Source organism: Saimiri boliviensis, chromosome 2 (assembly GCF_048565385.1).
Source record: "Saimiri boliviensis isolate mSaiBol1 chromosome 2, mSaiBol1.pri, whole genome shotgun sequence".
NCBI lineage: Eukaryota > Metazoa > Chordata > Mammalia > Primates > Cebidae > Saimiri > Saimiri boliviensis.
In genome coordinates, this window is record NC_133450.1 from 206,045,216 (window position 1) to 206,065,660 (window position 20,445).

The window sequence follows — 20,445 nt, forward strand, 5'->3', positions numbered from 1 at the left end:
ATTCTCAGGGCAGAATCTTTCTAGGTGTTTATGAAAAGTCCTCCCAGCCTTTTGTGTTGTCTCTCTCACCTAACAACAAGTTTATGTGTTACCTGTATACTCACTTTTATCTAGTCTTCCAAAGCATTCAATGTGTTTTCTATAGAAACAACTACTAGAGAGGCTATGTAGTACAGTCATTAAATACTTGAGCTCTGGAGCCAAATTGCTTTGCCCCTTATTAGTTGTATAGTAGACCTTAGGCAAGTTACTCAGTTTCTGCCTTTGTAAAATAGGGATAATGGTAGTATCCATTTCTAGGTTTCTTGGGAAAATTATAGGAGTTAATTCGTGTAAAGCATGTAGAACAGTGCCTGGCAGGTAGTAGGTACTCAATGTTAATTGCTGCTGTCATTTTTCTCTTCTCATTTATGCTTCATTGCTTTACATAGTATTTACATATTTTCAATAATAAGCACAACTGGCATGAATTGGTTTGTGAACAAACACACTGACACCATTGATAAGCACGCTTCACTGAAGGGGAACCAGAAGTGTTGTTCTCATCACGTTGGAGAATAGCCTAGCCGGTGTGATGTCAGTTAAATTAGATAAGAGAGTTCTGTGGGATAGTTTGCTAAGAGTGTAAGGCAACAACAGTTCATACAAGGTAGTAGTGGATTAAAATTGAAAAGGAATACGGGACCGTATTTGTCAAATACCTTGAAGGTGAAGGTGACAAGTTTATACTTAGCTCAGTAGGAAGCGGAATATTTTACTCTAAACGGCATGATTGATGTAAAAAAGTTCAAATGGCTTAGGAGTACATGAAGTAAAAAGTTAAATTTCCCCAGCTCCCTTCCTTGTCAGTAGCCACTTCATTTTCTAATGGTCCCTAGAACATGGGGTGGTTGTGTGAACTGAATGAGGTAAGGCATGGTAAACACTACTTGGGGCACTGGTATTTTTAAAAAAATTCAATTCAGCTTTCTTTTGGATTACAATCTCAATTTTGAATGGAGAAAAAGTTTCCATACTGAATGTGGATAAAGTGAAATTACTGCTTTGAAAATAAATACCATGCTTGGAAGAGTCTTTGATTCCTAAGTCTTTCTCTACCTCTTGTTTCCAGTTTGGAAAAAAAGGACTTAGGAATCAGAGACTCATTTCCACTGTTAATTCCTTTTTGCACCTTTCCCACCAGAAGTGCTACAAGAGAAAAAGATGATATAATTATCATAGAAAAGCAAAGTGTTTGGCCAGGCATGGTGGCTCACACCTGTAATCCCAGCAAAGGTGGATCACCTGAGGTCAGGAGTTCAAGACTAGCCTGGCCAACATAGTGAAACCCTGTCTCTACTGAAAATACAAAAATTAGCTGGGCATGGTGGTGGGCGCCTGTACCTGGGCGACAGTGATACTCCATCTCAAAAAAAAAAAAAAGAAGAGCAAAGCGTTTACAGTGACAAACTGATTTCAACTAGCAGTTGTCAGATAAGTTAGTAATAAGGCATCACCCAAATAACTACATTTGAAAGTTGACAGGACAGACCTGACTGGGGCAAAGGGAGAGAATGGGTAGGGGATTGCTGCTGCCTGCGCTCCCACATGCAGCTCTTAAAACAAAGCTGTTTAAAAAACTCAAACGTTTTCTATAGTTTTGTGACTTAAGTATGACAAGTCATCAAAAGTCTGACACTTAATACATTACAATGAACAGTTTATGCCAAAAGAAATCTTACAGTAGGGCCTGGGAAGGAAATGCTTTTGAAGTTCCACTGCTTTGAGTAGTATCATATTATAATTTAGGTAACATCCCCAAGCAGAGGAGGGGCCCATCCTTAGGAATGCAAAGCCCTGCAGAGAAGGAAAGGGTTGAGAAGGGTCCACCCTACCTCTTTTCCTTTACACAATGGCCCTAGACTTTTGTATGCAACCTGCTTTTGTAGGCTAAGGACATTATGAAATACAGCATAAGATGGAAGCCTGAATCTCAAAAGTTAATATGAGAAATGTTTTGGAGGCAACACATAAAAAGAGCAAAATTGTAGCAACACGTGACATATTTCCCTAGATAGAAGAGTTATTGTAGAACTATGATGAGTGTTTATATAATTTTGAAGTCGTTTAGAACATCTAGAATATAGTCATTTAATTTATGAGATGAAAGACGGAGGAATCCTGTAACTTATACACCCGCATCCTCTCTCCCACCTTTTCTGATGGCTTTCTATGAGCTCTCACACAACCCTATGCATAATCTATACCTTAGTACATTTTACATTATCTTTTAATTATTTACATGTGTCCCTCTTTCACCAAAGTGGGTTTCTTAAGGTTAGGGTTTCATCAAGATACCTTCATTCAATAGGTATGCAATAAATAGCAAAAGAATAGGCTTAGTTCGTCGGAGTTACACAGCAAATGAGACCTAAGAGCCAGATCTAGAATGCAGATCAAGAACCTCTTTCAATTCCTAGCCCTGTACTTTTACTACCACACCATACTGAGATATTGAACAATTTTTATCTCAATATCTCAGCCTCTATCTGAGATGCTGAACAATTTTTCTTTTTCATTTTCTTTTTTATTTTTTTCTTAGGGCAGGGTCTTGCTCCATTGCGCAGGCTGGAATGCAGTGGCACAATCTTGGCTCACTGCAACTTCTGTCTCCCTGGCTCAAGCAGTCCTCCCATCTCAGCCTTCCAAGTAGCTGGGACTACAGGCATGCACCACCACTCCCAGCTAATTTTTTGTATTTTTGATAGAGTTAGGACTTTGCCATGTTGTCCAGGCTGGTCTCAAACTCTGAAGCTTAAGCAACCTGCCAGCCTTGGCCTCCTAGAATGCTGGGATTACAGGCATGAACCACCATGCCCAGCCTCATTTTCATTCTCTTACTGCATTTTCATTAAATCATTCTTTACTAATTAATGTTTTGCTGGGACATAAGTTCCTATTAACTTATATAACATTTAATTGCATTTTCCTACTGAATAAAAAAAGTTAAATAAATTAAAAAAACAGTTCAGATGTTTCTTAGTTTCCGTCTTATTTACCATGTTAATTCCCAATATTATTCACAGGCAAACCAAGATTATTATCCAGACAGTTGAAATGCTATGTAACTAAAGCAGTTTAGACAAGGAGGACCATTGTCTACCTTTAATTATAACAAGAAAGCAGTTAAAGCAATGCTTTGCCAATGTATATGTGTCTGACTAGCCAGTTTTACTTAAATAAAACTGTAAAAGAGATTCTATACTTCAAGAGACATGAAAGTGAGCCTTATGTGTGACTTAGCTCCTTTCAGAGAATAATTTTGTCATCTAATGAGCAAGCAAGCTTTTAATTATATTTCGTATTTATTGTACCTTAAAATTTGAAAGTATTTAACGTATTTTATTTGACCCTTACAATCCTATGAGATTGGCAGTGTAAGTAGTTTAATATCTGTTTTGCAAATGAAGAAAATAGTTCTCACTGGGTTTTAGTGATCTGCTTAATGTCACATAGCTAGTATATGGCAAACGTGGGTCCAGAGCTCAGAGCCTTTGATGCCTAGTGCTGCATCCTTTCTCCACTCTAAGATATTATCTAGAAAACACTGAAATCTTCACATAAATCATACTAAAGCACAGTCTGGAAGTGTGTTGAGGCTACAAAAGGATCAGTTAAGAGAAGCATGAAAGGGTACCTCTTGTGATTATATTATTCCAGGATGTGGCTTAGCCAACAACAAAAGGTATCAGAAATGGAGTAAAGTTGCTGGGAGATCCACTCCCCATTGGACTTAGGCCCTGCTATCATTACACAACTAAAAGACCTTTTCAGTTTGTTTGTTTGACCTATCAATTTGAGTTGTCCTGTTAAAACCAGGCAAATAAAAGCTTTTCTAAGGCCTTTGGAAGAGTATAGTTGTACACCTGATCTTCTTTGTACAGAAGGGTGGGAGTGGGCAAGAGAAATAGGAGCTTTGGTGTTATTTGCCACCAGAACAGGGTACGTAAAGCTCAGAAACCCCTCCTGCTTAGCTGCTTCCCAGCAAGCCATCTGGAGAAATGGGGCTGGATAAAGTGGTTAGTCTAGTGCAGGCGTCCCCAGACTTTTTACACAGGGGGCCAGTTCACTGTCCCTCAGACCATTGGAGGGCCACCACATACTGTGCTCCTCTCACTGACCACCAATGAAAGAGGTGCCTCTTCCTGAAGTGCGGCGGGGGTCCAGATAAATGGCCTCAGGGGGCCACATGTGGCCCACGGGCCATAGTTTGGGGACGCCTGGTCTAGTGTTATGGAGCCTTCTATCAGAAGCAGATGTTACGGGTTCGCCTAACTAATGAGTATTAGTGTTATTTAATAACATGGACCTCAGTTTCTACATCTGTAAAATAAAGGAGTTGAATTTGATGATAATTTAACTTTTTAAATAAGAAATATATTCACATGGCTTGTCATTCAAAAAGTACACAGGGTTATTCAGTGAAAAGTATTTAATTTACTCCTACCCACACCTGACCAGTTCCCCTTAGGGACCACAGTGTTTGTTTTGCCTCCCAGGCTCAACCAACAACTTTGTTGTCCGCCCCCTGCACACATTCCCTTGGAGATAAAATAATATGTACATACTCTTTTCCATTTTTAAGTTTTTTACAAATTACAGCATATAGTATAATCTGCCTTTATTTCATTTTATAATATGTCTTGGAGATCATTCTATATCAGTATATAAGAGCATCCTCGTGCTTATTTTGCACAGCATTCCAATGTATGAAAATATAACTCATTTAATCAGTGCCCTATCAATGAACATTTAGGTTGTATTTTAAATGTTTTGCTATTACAGACAACCCTATTGTAAATAGCTTTTTACATATACATTTCACATATGTTCCAGTTTATCTGTAGAATGAAAATTTAGAAGTGGGATTACTGTGTTAAAGAGTGTGGGCATCAGACTGTTCTAGTTTTGATCTTCTATGAGACTTTAATTGAAAATGATTAGTGGAAAAGAAAAAGTATCATTTTCTTGGAAATATTTTAATTTTTATCTCTTATTATTCAGAACTAAGTCTTAAGTAAGAGCCAAGTATAGGTAACCTCACCAAAATTATGTTGAATTGCACACTTCACTAAAGTCACCTGCATCATGGTCTTACAGATTTTTTTAGTGCTTTTCAGTATAATACTAATCAAGCTGATTTGCAAGGTAAATATTATAAACTCAGAACAAAAGGAGACTGTCTCCCAACTATGTTTACTAGTATTACCAAGTAGAGGATTCAGAAGATTTGCTCTTTATTGCAGTTTATGTAGCGGATGAAAATGGAAAGATAAAACAAAGGAGAGCCTAACTAATATCCGTCTGTTTATGTATGTTTTTTACTGTCTTCCCAAAGTTTTGAATGTTTATGAGGTGTGTGATAACTTTACAAACTGTTTGATACCATAACAATTACTAAGCTTTTGGGGATTTCTTTGTTTGTTCATTTGTTTGAGAGACAGAGTCTTGGTATCGCCCTGGCTGGAGTACAGTGGCACAATCTCAGCTCGCTATAGCCTCAATCTCCTGGACTCAAGCAATCCTCCCACCTCAGCCTACCAAACTAGTGCAAAAGTAGATCCTATGGCCTCAGCCTGTAACTCGGAGTACAGGTATGCACGTCCATGCCTGGCTACATTTCTTGATTTTTTTGTCAAGACAAGATCTCACTATGTTGCCCAGGCTGGTCTTGAACTCCTGGACTCAAAAGATCCTCCCACCTCAGCCTCCCAAAGTTCTGGGATTATAGGCATGAGACACTGCACCCAGTCTGTTTTATTTTTAATTAATACATAATAATTATACATATTTATGGGGTACAGTGTGATGTTTCAGTATGTATATAAATGGTATTTAACACACATTACAATGGTATTTAGCATACACATCACCTCAAACATTTATCATTTCTTTGTGGTAAGAACTTTCAGAATTCTCCCTTCTACATATTTTGAAATATGCACAATAAATAAAAGTTTACTATAGTCACTAGTCTTTTTGGGAAGCTAGAGACCATAAAGCAGGTCAGAATTGCATCAGCCCCTCATGCTTTCTTAACTATAACCTATTAACTTTTCTTTTATCCCCACATCACCTCCCTCATTCTCTTTCTAGGTACAATAAGCCATTTGCGAAATTTGCTCTGTTCAATAGCAGGTTTAAGCCAGAGCCTCCATCCCATCCATCTCTAAATTCCCTACCGCCTCTGGGGCAGAGGGTACTTCATAATACTGGTTGAGTTGAATTGAGGTAGATGTCAAAGTGATCTAACCTCTACTTTGCTCCCCTCTTAAGTGGCATATCCTTCCTTTTTCCTGCTGAGCCTTGATACAACTATCAAGCCATTTTTTTGCACTCTTAATTTGGTTCAGGAAAGGACAAGAGACCACATAAATGATCTTGAAGAGGAGTCTGTGTCTGCCTATGTTTCAGTAAATGTGCACACACCTATCTCTGGCTCCCACTGCGGTTCTTAGTGTTGCACTTAAAAATTGGGGGCTGGGTATGGTGACTTACACCTGTAATCCTAGCACTTTGGGAGACTGAGAGAGAAGAATTGCTTGAGGCCTGGAGTTCAAGACCAGCCTAGGCAACATAGGAAGACCGCCCCCCCTCCTCAGCTGTACAAAAAATTTTAAAATTAGCTGAGTATAGTGGTACACACCTATGGTCCCAGCTACTCTAGAGGCTGAGGTGGGAGGATCACTTGAGCCCAGGAGGTCTAGGCTGCAGTGAGCTGTAATCATGCTACTATACTCTAGCTGCTGGGGCAACAGAGTATGACCTTGTCTCTAAAAAAAAAAAAAAAAAAAAAAACGAGGAAATTATTTATTTAGTTATGCATTAGTGATAGCTATGGAGTTAGGGACACTTGGTAGGAACAGCATTGGAATAAATAATTCAAAATACACATGTATCTTTTTATTCACATGAATTTCATTTTATGTATATGAAATCATCAAGATCAAAATGAGTATTAGATGAATATAAACTCTAGCTTTTTGGACATTTAGAAGGTAGAGTTTGATTAGTGTTTGTTTTTCTGATTTTAGGTTTTAAAAACTTGTTTATGGGTCATACATTAGGTACTCATAATATCTCTATGGAAGAGCTCTCTGATAAACTCTGGGATAGGAGATAGCCAGGCCCACATGTGGACTATAACTCCTATAAAGTGACAGGTTACAGAACGCTGTGGTCTAACATGCAGCTCACTTAGGCAGTCCTACCTTTCCAAATATGTTTTCTTCAATGCCAGATTCCCAGGGAAAATTCCTGCAGGTTAGTTGAAACTAGCTGCCTCACTGGATTTCTTCCTGTCTATTATTTGGGCAACTCGTGAAAGCTTACAAACTTTCTAGAAAGTGGCACTGAAAATGGTTCCTTTGTTATGTTTTTAGCAATACCGCAGAATACATGGCTCTATGTTATAGCTTACAATTGTTATTACTGTTAAAAAATTAGAATATAGAAAGATGGATAAAAACCTATTATAATGTATCATTATTTCCATGTCAAGATGGGTGTTTTGAACTCATCTCTTTCCCAAAATCCTAGTGAAATTATCATAGAAATATAAAGAAGCATTATTTATAGTCAGAAAACAGGGAGACAAAAGCCAGAAACTGAAACATTTCAAAGAAAATGTGATACAGATGGGAATGAAATTGGGAAAAATGACCGACCACCTGATTCAACATAGGTAAAGGCCACCCTCTGTCAGTAAATTTAAATGAGTTGGATTCATTTGCACACCGTTGCAAATTCCTAAATCAAAAACAACAGAGATGGCCGGACACAGTGGCTCATGCCTGTAATCCGAGAACTTTGGGAGGCCAAGGCAGGTGGATCACCCAAGGTCAGGAGTTCAGGACCAGCCTAGCCAACATGGTGAAACCCCATCTCTACTAAAAATACAAAAACAAAACTAGCCAGGTGTGGTGGCGGGTGCCCGTAATCCCAGCTACTTGGGAGGCTGAGGCAGGAGAATCATTGAACCCAGGAGGCAGAGGTCACAGTGAGCTGAGATTGTGCCACTGCACTGCAGCCTGGTGACAACAGCAAAACTCTGTCTGGAACAAAAAAGAACAGCAGAGATTAGGAAGACGGGTTACCTATGGGGTAGTTGGTGGACAAAACAAAGATTTAGGGAATTGTACTTAATCAAATGTAGAGAGAACAGTAGACTGAGAAGTAAAAATTACGAGTATTTATCAAGAACTTCCTGTGTTTAGACACTGTGCTTAAGTAAGTGTTTAAGTGTATGCCATCAAGAGGTAGTTGCTATTAACATCCTTTGTTTAGAAGAAACTAACTTTCCCTCTTAACCACTGTGCTGTTGCCTCAGTGAACTCCTGCTAATAATTCTTTAAAACAATCCTATGAAGTAGGTTACTTTTATTATCCCAATTTTAGAGCTGAGGCACAAAGTTATTAAGTAATTTGCCCAAAGGCCCACAACCAGTAGGTACAGTTTTACCGGTTAGAGAATGAGATCTCCTTGCATATTTGAACAGCTGCCATAATAAAGCAAGGGGAAATATCTTTTCTTCCCACAGCTTCCTCCTTATGTTTTTTTGTTTTTGGTGGGCTATTCAGGATCTCAGATCAAATCCCAGCCTCAGAAGGACAGGTGACAAACCCTGGAGAGGTCAGCTGTTCAAATACAAGCAATGTAAGTTTTAGCAAAATGGTGTACTTCCTGTTTGAGGTCTGTCTTTCTGGTAGTTCAATCCCTGTATTTCGCAACTGGTCTAGAAAAATGAAACCACAAAAATATATAATTTCCCCTTCATCTGGGATTTAGAGATTTTACTTACACAGTACATTAGGAAACCTCTCTCAAATTTCAAAGATGAGTGATTTGGTATTAAATTCAGTGTTAGCCCCCAAGATTCTTTGATTATTAGGTGGTGGCCTGTATAAATTTTATGTGCGACTGGGCTAACTCTGTGACCTTTTTGGAATTTCAAAATAAACAAATATGTTATTTTAGTTCCTGGTTGAATCTTGGCTTTCTTTTCTTTTTTTTTTCAATTACTGATACATAATAATTGCACATATTTATGGGTACAATAATTAATAATTATACAATATATAATGACCAAATTAGGGTATTTAGGATATCAATCACCTTGAATATTTATCATTTCTTTGTATTGGGAACCTTTCAAATCTTCTAATTATTTTGAAATATACAAGGTATTGTTGTTGACTGTAGTCACCCTTCTGTGCTATCAAACACTAGAACTTATTCGTTCTATCTAAGCGTCTATTTGTAACCCGTATGTCTTCATCCCACCCTCATCCTACCTCAAGTACACACACATAACACCCTTCCCAGCCTCTGGTGACTATTATTCTACTCTCTACCTCCATGGGATCAACTTTTTTTGGCTCCCACATATGACTAAGAACATTTATCTTTTTGTTTGACCTTTTTCTTTTTTCTTTTTGAGACTGAGTCTTGCTCTATCACCCAGGCTGGAGTACAGTGGCGCAATCTCGGCTCACTGCAACCTCCATCACTGGGTTCAAGCGATTCTCCTGCCTCTCAGGCTCCCAAGTAGCCAGGATTACAGGTGCCTGCCACCATGCCCAGCTAATTTTTGTATTTTTAGTGGAGACAGCGTTTCACCACATTGGCCAGGCTGGTCTTGAACTCCTGACCTCAAGCAATTCACCCGCCTCGACCTCCCAAAGTTCTAGCCACCTTTCTTGTTCTTCTTTTTTTTTTTTTTTTTTAGCTCTTACTTGTTGAACGTCCAGTTCTTACATCCTGTGTGCTATGTATCTATGTTGTATATCTCTGTAATTCAGAATTGTGGTTCTCAAGTTTTAGAGTACACAAGAATTGTCCATGGAACTTGATAAGCACCTACATTTTGAGGCCCTGCTCCCTGAGAGGTGATTCAGTGGTGTGGCACAGGGTCCATAATTTTCATTTTTAGCCAAACTTCCCTGATGATTCTGATCCAGGCGGTCCTTGGATCACACTTTGAGAAGCACTTGAGTAGGAGGAAAGTAATTAACATTTATTATTTACTATGTATGTTATTAATATGGCAGTATCTTTAATATGTATTTTTACACTTGATATTCATACTGTTGTAAGATTTTATCCCAGTTTTACATGTACTTATTATCCTCACCAAGTTTTTGTAACTTGTTACAAGTTTTAAGGATGGCATTGCCCCTTAGGATAAAAAAATAAAGCATGATAAATAGACTACATTAACAGTAAGAACTTCTGTTCATCAAAAGACACAATAAAAGAAATGAAAAGGGAAGCCACAGACTGGGAGAAGATATTTGCAATGTATGTGATGATAGAAGACTCATCCAGAATATATAAAGAAACATTACAAGTCAATAAGAAAAAGACCTTACAGAAAAATAAGCCACAAACTGGAACAAATACTTAACAAAGAAAAGATATCCAAAAGCCAATACATGTATGAAAAAGTTTCCACTTAAATAGTCATGAGGAAGATGCAAATTAAAGTTAAATTTATACCCACCAGAACTGCTAAGATTAAGTAGACTGTTAATAATAAGTGCTGAGAAGAATATGACCAATCTTGGGGAGGGGAAGTATTTGCAAATGTTCACAGCAGCGTTAAAAACAAACAAAAAACCTGAAGACAGTTTGGGTACCAAGAGCAGAAATGAAAAGTTAAGTTGCTTATTCATTGAAAGGAAACTATAGAACAGTGAAAAATGACAAACTGCTGCTACACACAATACGGATGAACCTCACAAAAATTATGTTGAACGAAGAACCCAGACACAATAGTACATTCTGTCTGCTTCCCAAATTTCAAAATCACAGAAGACTGTGTATGATTTTAGAAGTCAGCAGAGAAGTTCCATCCAGAGAGGAGGAGGAAGCATGACTGGGAGAGGCACAAGGCCAGCTCCTGGAGTACTGGCAATAGTTACTGTTAGGGGTAACAAATAAAATATACTTAGTTTATTGGGGGAAAAAAAAAAAAAAAAAAAAAAAGATGGCAGTGCCTTGCAACAGTGAGCAGCCTGACTCCGAGAACAGAGTGGGCTCTTGCTGTTTCTGCTTTGGCAAGGTGCCTCTCAGAAGAGATGATTAAGATTGGTGAATTGGAAAATTCTAGAAAGTAATATGAAGAGTATATTCTGGAATGTGTTTAATCACTGTTAAAACCACTGAAATGTTGGAATGGCTAAAGTATATCAATGATTATTCAGAGTGCATTTCATTTTTTTGTTTTGTTTTGAGACAGTCCTGCTGTGTCGCCCAGGCTGGCGTGCAGTAGTGCAATCTCAGCTCACTGCAACCTCTGCCTCCCAGGTTTAAGCAGTTCCCGTGCCTCAGCTTCCTGAGTCGGTGGAATTACAGGTGCATCCCACCAAACCTGACTAGTTTTTGTACTTTTCGTAGAGACAGGGTTTTGCCATGTTAGCCAGTCTGGTCTGAAACTCCTAGCCTCAAGTGATCTGCCCGTCTTGTCCTCCCAAAGTGCTGGGATTACAGGTGTGAGCCACCGCGCCCAGCCCTATTATTCAGAGTGCATTTCGAAAAGTCAAGTATGCATTTGCTTCTCACTGAAACTATTCTTAAATGCACCTAAACTTTTCAGACTGAAATAGGCTCTAAAGACGAGTTAGTCTGTTTCTTGACTCAGGGAAAGGCTAAATAAGGTAACGTAATAGAAAACCAGGTCTAGAACAAAAGTTTCTAGTCTTATGTTTTTTCATATCGTAATCATTGTAAAGATTAAAGTGGGCTCCAGCCCACCAGTTCCCCTTGCCTGGGAAGTATCCAGAACATGGCTGAGTCAGTAGTTGAGAGTGACAACTCTGTGACAACATTTAGCATTTGAAATTTCACACAAAGCCATAATAATCAGAGATGATCTGATATTTTAAGGGAGTAGAATACATGGTGACATTTTTATGAATTATTCTCAAAAGTTCTGTTTCTGACCCTGAAAATACATATAGTAGAAAGGCATTTGGGGCTTTCATATATTATTTTAATATATTTTTTTGATTTATTTATTTTGAGATGGAGTTTCACTTTGTTGCCCAGGCTGGAATGCAGTGGCTTGATCTCAGCTCACTGCAACCTCCACCTTCCGATTTTAAGCAATTCTCCTGCCTCAGCCTCCCAAGTAACTGGGATTACAGGTGCCTGCCACCATGTCTGGCTAATTTTTGTATTTTTAGTAGAGATGGGGTTTCACCATGTTGGCCAGGCTGATCTCGAACTGCTGACTTTGTGATCTGCCTGCCTTGGCCTCCCAAAGTGCTGGGATTATAGGCATGAGCCACCACGTCTAGCCTGTGCATTATTCACAGAATGCCAAAATGTGGCCTAGAGCTTGGGGCTGTATGGAAGTCCATTTTCACCCACTTAGAGCCACTTAGAGGTAGAGAACCAAGAATACTGCAGATGACAGTTGTGGCACACTGTATGCCAGAAGCATGGTATAAAGCATTGCAAGACACAACTGCCCTGGAGGGAGGTAATGATTAGATTTCGCTCCTCCTGGACAACTTAATGGGCAAGGATTTCATAGACTTATCAGAGCACTAGGCTAACTTGACATTGGTTTACCCCGAATGTAAAGAATATTCAGTCTTGCCTCAACAGGAATAGTCTACATTTTTTTCCCAAACCTCTCTCAAAACTACAGCTGTTTCCTTGCTTCCATTTTTCTGAGCTGCCGTTAGAACACAAACAAAAACTAACTTTGTATTAAGAGACTAGGAACATGGATACAGGAGATAATTGGATGGAAAGACCATGCTCCAAATAATAAAAAAGAACTGGGCTTGAGGTGAGAATCAGGCTTCTAATAACTGACAACCACTAGACTAACTGCCCTGTGACCTCGGCTAGTCCTTTAACCTTTATACCTCAGTTTTCCATCTGAAAAATGAATAGTTATTCTTGTTTAATCTAGGCCTATTCTTTTAAGTGGAGTTAAGTTTGGAAACATACTACAGTGTTGTGGCTCAGCAGTTCTCAGAAAAGGTGTGCATGAGAACATGCCACAAAAGTAAATGATGTTACTGTTGGACCCAGACTTAGAATCAACTACTCAACAAGTACTTATTGAATAGCCACCTAAAGGGTATATTAGATTGCATATAGCCTTGACCTAAGCCTTGTAGTGAATTCTGTAAACAAGATATGAATGGTTTGTTGAGCTCTCACAGAGCATAATAATAACATTAATACTGTCACAGAGTAATAATAAGGCTTTTACATCTGTGGTCTTTTCTGCCCTCATTTTTCCCATTCATCATCTTATTTGAATCATATAGTAACCCTGAAGGGGACAAAATAGATGTTATCTCCATGTTTCCATGAGTCTCAGATGAGACATTGAAACTCAGAGCATGAAAGTGCTTCTCAAAGGGGTAGGACAAATTGAGAAATGTCTGAAGACGTTTTTGTTTGTCACAGCTGGGGCAATGATACTGGCACTAAGTCGGTAGAGGTCAGGAATACTGTTAAACATCCAGCAACACACAAGACAGCTCAGACAACAAAGAATTATCCAGTCGAAAATGTCAGTAAAGCTGAGGTTAAACCCTGTCATAGCTGTTTCCCCAAAAGAACTCAAAAGTCATAGAGTTGAGACCAGAATCCAGATCTTTGACTCACTCTAGTGTGTTTTCACTATCTCTAAAGCAGGGAATTAAAATCTGGAATGCACAGACCAGGTACAGTGGCTTACACCTGTAATCCCAGCACTTTGGGAGGCTGAGGCGGGTGGATCACCTGAGGTCAGGAGTTGAAGACCAGCCTGGCTGACATAATGAAACCCTGTCTCTATTAAAAATACAAAAATTAGTCAGGTTTGGTGGCACACACCTGTAGTCCCACCTACTTGGGAGGCTAAGGCACAAGAATCGCTTGAACCCCAGAGGCAGAGGTTGCAGAGACCGTGTCACTGCACTCAAGCCTGGGCGACAGAGTGCAACTCTGTCTCAAATTTTTTTTTTTTAATTAAAAAATAAATAAAGTCTGGGGTTCACAAATCTTAATCACCAATGTTTTGAAGAGGTATGAGTGACAAAGGGAGTTTGTTTAGATCACTGTTGAAGGTGTATTACATAGATTATGTAGTTTATTAAACACCTGCTGTGTGTCTCACAGTCTGCTGCCCATGTCCCTCCCAGAGGCTAGTCTGCCTTCATCATATTTATTGATTTATTTATTGAGCAAGTACCAAATTTGAGTCATTTTACCGAAATGCTGTTGAAATCTGGACACAATCCCTGTAGGAATCTCTATGTGTAGTATATGTTGCCAAACTAAAAACCCATGGGACTTTTATAGGAAATGTCACCAGGAGACTGAGCTAGAAATTAGTAGAGCCAGGATTTGAATACCTTCTGACCCCAGACTTTTTTTTTTAATTCCTACCCCAAAAATAGTCTGTAAGATCAAATCTCACCTGCAAAGAGTGGCATGTAACTTTTAAGAAGCTCTTAAAATCCAGAAATAAATTCTTCTCACTAGTTCTTATAGAATATTCTTAAGTTGTGCCCCTCAATCATTTTATGCCCGGAAATTAGATGATTCTTCTCATCCTTTTAAAGTTTTAACAGATGACATTCTGGATCCTGGCAAATTAAACAGCTGTAGCTGTAAGAATTTAATCTATAAAGTTTTTTTTTTTTCCTCTGTAAATCTGCCTCAAAGAAGAACTTAAACAGGAAATATAAGTCCCTGCATATTACCTTTAAATAGCTTCCAATTGCTGTGGAAATAAAATTTAGAATTCTTAAAATGACCTTTTTTTTTTTTTTTTTTTTTGAGACGGAGTCTCGCTTTGTCGCCCAATCTTGGCTCACTGCAACCTCTGCCTCCCAGGTTCAAGTGATTCTCCTGACCTGAAGTCAGGTCTCAAACTCCTGACTTCATGATCCACCTGCATCAGCCTCCCAAAGTGCTAGGATTGCAGGAGTGAGCCACCGAACCCAGCCTAAGACCTTCTTCTTTTTATTTTTTTGAGATGAAGTTTCACTCTTGTTGCCCAGGCTGGAGTGCAATGGTGCAACCTCAGCTCACTGCAACCTCCACCTTTACAGGTTCAAGTGATTCTCCTGCCTCAACTTCCCGAGTAGCTGGGATTACAGATACCCGACACCATGCCCAACTTATCTTTGTATTTTTAGTAAAGACAGGGTTTCACCATGTTGGCTAGGCTGGTCTCGAACTCCTGACCTCAGGTGATCCAACCGCCTCGGCATCCCAAAGTACTGGGATTACACACCACACCCAGACATTCTTAACTGAGTATCCCTTATGCCTCCCTCTTCAACCTCATTGGCTTCTCCTCTGCTCACTCAGTGTGTTCTCTTCATGTTGACCTTGATCCCTTATTTCTTCTCTCCCCTCAAGAAGAATCTTCCTTTTCTTTCTACCAAACTCCAATAATTTATCAGTCTAAGTCATCTCCTTCAAGAAAGCTCTTCTCTTTGTCTTCTCACCTGTCCTCCATCTAAATTAGTTCTTTCACTGTTATTCTCTGCCACAGTTCATTATACTTCCTTCATACCACTTACATAAATTGTAATTATACCTACCTATATATATTTATTTGCTTACATTTTTACTGAGAGCCTTCATCGTCTTGAGTAGGCCCACAAAGGCAAGTACCTAGTCTTTTTGCATTTAATCCCTTATAGGTTGATACTGAAACCTACATGGATTTTGTAAGAATTAATAAATACTTTTTGAATGAATGAATATTTGGTGAGTACTCTTCCAGATGCTGTAAGGAAGTAGAAATTAGAAAGTTTCTTGCCCTCACGAAGCTTGCTGTGAACATATGCCTTTTTTTTTTTTTTGAGACGGAGTTTCGCTCTTGTTACCCAGGCTGGAGTGCAATGGCACGATCTCGGCTCACTGCAACCTCCGCCTCCTGGGTTCAGGTAATTCTCCTGCCTCAGCCTCCTGAGTAGCTGAGATTACAGGCACGTGCCACCATGCCCAGCTAATGTTTTGTATTTTTAGTAGAGACGGGGTTTCACCATGTTGACCAGGATGGTCTCGATCTCTTGACGTCGTGATCCGCCCACCTCGTCCTCCCAAAGTGCTGGGATTACAGGCTTGAGCCACCGCGCCCGGCCATATGCCATTTTTTTATCTTGTATTTTGAAAACTGTCTGTCAAAATTTCTGAAAGAGAATATTGCTAGGGAAATTCAAAAAGGAGATTTCTTAGGAATTAAAAAAAAACTTCCTGGAAAAGGTGGGTGTTCTGGCTAAGCCTTAAAGAATGAGCTAGATTATAAATTAAAAAGATCAGGGGCCATGTTTTAGCTTTATCCTTAATTCTGGCACATTTTAGTGCATGATAAATATTGAATAAATAATGGTAGGATTTGTACATATATAGAAAATGAGGGGGAAAAATAAAAGGAATTCCAAGGAATTATATAAGCCAGAAAACACATACAAATATTAAAGGGCCCAATTTATTGGGGGGCCAGGTGCAGTGGCTCATGCCTGTAATCCTAGCACTTTGGGAGGCCGAGGCAGGCAGATCAGTTGAGGTCAGGAATTTGAGACCAGCCTGGCCAACGTGGTGAAACCTGTCTCTAGAAAAATATAAAAATTAGCCAGTCATGGTGGTTTATGCCAGCTATTTGGGAGACTAAGGCAGGAGAATTGCTTAACTCCAGGAGGTAGAAGTTACAGTGAGCTGAGATCATGCCGCTGCACTGCAACCTGGGTGACAGAGGGAGACTGTCTCAAAAAAAAAAAATTATTGAGGAAAGTGAGTTTCAGTGGAACATACGAATGTAAAGGGGAGTAGATTGAGATAGGCTGGAAAGATAAGTCTGTAATAGATTTACATGCCACATAGTGAGCTTAAAAATCAGTGTATCAACATCAGAAGTTGGGGGTAAAGATACTTAGGTTTCTTTTTGCAGGCAGAAGGTAGTTCTTGGGAGTGCAGCCTAAGAAGCAAATCACAGCGTGAGAAGTACATGCAAATAGTATCTGCAGTACAAATACTGGTTTAGCTTGGAGTACTGGTTCATCAGCATCATCACTGACAACAAGCAGGATTCAGATTCCTATGGGGCATCTTCCATATTTGTCTTGGCTGGAAAGAGAATTTTGCTTCCTTCTATTTCTGGAAGGAACAACACACTTGCCTGACAAGTCCCCAGAGGTATTTGAATAGTTATTTTAGAATTTGTGTATTATTGAGGAGCACCATGCAATGACTGCTAAGATCCTTCCAATTCTTAGTGGGATTCTGTGACACACAAATTAAGAGACAGGATACTCAGGTTTCAATTTCAGGCAATCTACATATAGATGAAGAAATGGCTCATCCATCTCTTTCCAGACCAAATTGTTTGGAGCCAGACTTCTCTCCTTAGCTGAGTCAAGAAAGAGTGGCATCCAAGAGGGGCTCGTTAAGCGTCTGCAATTGATAAAGATGACAAAGAATTTTAGAATACTTTCCTTCAATTGTTTCTCCTACTATTTCTCAATACCGTTCTGTCAGTGTGATGATAGAAATGGGCACTGATTGAAAATACCATAAAAATTTTTTTAGAGTATTTTGTGAGACCTAGTTTCAGTAGAGTTATTAGGAAAGGCACAATATACTATGGATGTTCAGAGATCTTAAAACTAGACCTTGGAGGATGAGGTGGGTTTGTTGCACTAGAGATTGTTAAGGATGGACGTTTCAGACTGAAGAAACAATGTAGGCAAAGATACCAGACAAGTGTGGGATGTTTCTAGGAGCGCTGTCAACTTTGGCCATTGGACTTGTTTGGCTGGAATACAAAGTTCAATAGGCAGAAAAGGAAGGTAGGTTGGGTTCTTTTTGTTTTGTTTTGTTTGAGACAGAGTCCCACTCTTGCCCAGGCTTGAGTACAGTGGCATGATCATGACACACTGTGGCCTCAACCTCCCAGGCTCAAAGCAATCCTCCTACTTCAGGGCCTCCCTCAGTAGCTGGCACTACAAGTGCATGACACCACACCAGGCTAATTTTTTGCTTTTTTGTAGAGATGGGGGTCTCACTATATTTCCCAGGCTGGTCTCAAACTCCTGGGCTCCAGTGATCCTCCCACCTCAGCCTCCCAAAGCACTGGGATTACAGGCATTAGCCACCGTGCCAGGCCTAAAATCACTTTTAAGTTGATCGTATCTTACAGTTTGTTCCATTTCCCCTGATGTCCTTTTATGTGGCACTTGCCAAGGTTTCATGCCTTAGAGACTTAATTCACATAAAAGATTTGCTTTAGCATTTAAGACCACTTAAAGGTTAATAGCAGCCAGCTATCTCTTTCCTTCTTCTACTTTGAAAAACAGGTATGAGTTTTGTTTACAGTCTCTCTCTTCGTATTTGCCACAAAACACATATTTTCCAAAAGTATCTGTGAAGGTAAATTTGGCCAGAAAATGTAAATATTCAGATCTCCCAAGAGCTTTACGTTTTATATGCTAAGCTTCTAAGCCTCCCAAGAGCTTTGTGTTTTTATACTCTAGGTGGAACTTCATGGATTATATAATTCAGTATTCTTACAGTTAAGGAAAATGAAGCTCTAAAATATAAAATAACTTACCCAATGTAGTATATCCACCTGTGTCCTCTCTCACATTTAAACTAGTTCTTTGCCTTTATATTTTGTTGTTTGTATGGTAATTACATGGTCCATTCATGTTTACCCAGAAGACATAGGTGACCTAGGGATTGGACAATGGGCATTTTAAAAATTAAGTTTGACTTCAGTGTATTTTCTCATGTAAATAACAGCCCTCAGTGGCTCTATAATTCATCGTATAATCAGTTTCTCCAGGATCTGTCTTGTTCCAACAGGTTTCTCATCTCCTTTGCTCAGTTGGAACAGCTTAATAAGCTGGAGTGATGCAGGAAGATGAAATTTATGATGTAAGGGGATGATCTGGAGATAAAGTGTTTCTTTGTCTTATTCCTTCGTTTTAAGAGATGATGCAGGGGGTGGAGGGGAGTCTCACTATGTTGCCCAGGCTAGATTCAAACTCCCAGGCTCCAATGATCCTCTGAGTAGCTGGGACTGCAGGCACCCATCACTGTCCCCAGCTTTTTTCTGTCTTGTTCCGATTAGAGTGAAATCACAGGTTTTTTGTTTTTGTTTTTTCTTTCCATAAGTACAGTTAAAATAAGATTCTCAGGGCAGCTCCCGAGATACCATCCTTTTTTGCTGAAATGGGTATTTTCAGCCAAGAGCTTGTGAGTAAAGAAGCTATCCCTACTAATTCATAGCTTCTGTTTCATTCTTTTAAAAACTTGTCACTCCGTGCAGCATTTCTTGTTTGTCTAGATCGCTGGCCCCCTCATAAATGAAGGCACTTAAAGTTTTAAGGGTAATTGTTTGAAGTAGTTTTCTCCTTTATGTCTCTGACAGTTGGTTACTTTTGATGCAGCTTATTAGTCTGATGTATGAGTAATTCATCCTCATAAATTCTGCTATTACTTGAGTATGGAATAGTTTGGCTTTTTTACATGAAAAGTACTTCAGGAAAGGGGGCATGTGGTGAAGAAAGAGAAAATACCTCCATCTGTCAGGGTCAGAAAAAAACAAGAGAGAGAATAATATAATGATAAGGATTATTGAAATCTGCAGATAATCACTAAATTAATTCTTGCCCAATTCTGTTACTATCTTTCTTAGCCCCAACATTGCTATGAAGAAAAACAAGTGAGAATTTATTATAGATGATTCCTTGGGGTTATTATCAACAAAGACAAAAGGGAAAACAGTAGCCAGGTTTTCTTGGAGAAGTTTTAAAAAGATAAAATCTAAGATTTGTGTGTGGGTGTGTGAGGTAAAGGTAATTGTAGTGGTGGGTTTGGGATAATTACTTTCCTGAGTGCAGACTGTCCTTGTAAGGCTACTGTTGTAGCAAGTTTAATCTGGGGAGAACAATATGTGTTTGAATAGATATAATTATAAGGTATTTTACATTTCTTTTTTTTCTTGTTGACCTGACCTATTCTCTTAGTACCACCAACGATCGTTTTACTTACCATTTTTAATGCGTTGGTATGGCACAACTTTAGGAGTATTTAAGTTTTTGCCAGTTCTGCTGAGACCCATAGTTTACTCAGGTCTACCCTTTATAAGAGAAATTGATCAAATTAAGTATACCTATGATCACTGCACTTCAAGAAAGACATAGGCAAGGGAAAGGCAGCTAGAGTATCAAAAAGGATTATATGGTTATATTAATCCAATTATGGTCACATTTCTCTCAGTTAATTTGGGTTTTGTTTTATTTTTTGTTTTTTTTGTTTTGTTTTTCTTTTTTTTAGTAGAGACAAGGTTTCACCATCTTGGCCAAGCTGGTCTCAAACTCCTGACCTGAAGTGATCCACCCACCTTGGCCTCCCAAAGTGCTGGGATTACAAATGTG

The 20,445-nt window shown here is 39.1% G+C and overlaps 1 protein-coding gene across 3 annotated transcripts in view; it reads left to right on the forward strand.

Moving 5' to 3' along the window:
- SLC31A1 (solute carrier family 31 member 1) overlaps positions 1-20,445 on the forward strand; it is a 41,605-nt gene that overhangs the window by 3,100 nt on the left and 18,060 nt on the right. The window contains exon 1 of one of the 3 annotated variants that reach the window (XM_074395192.1): positions 15,968-20,442. The exons of the other annotated variants lie outside the window; for them this stretch is intronic. The gene's annotated coding sequence lies outside the window, so the exon portion shown is untranslated. Of the gene's footprint in view, positions 1-15,967; positions 20,443-20,445 lie in introns of those variants that run through there. 3 annotated transcript variants of the gene reach the window in all.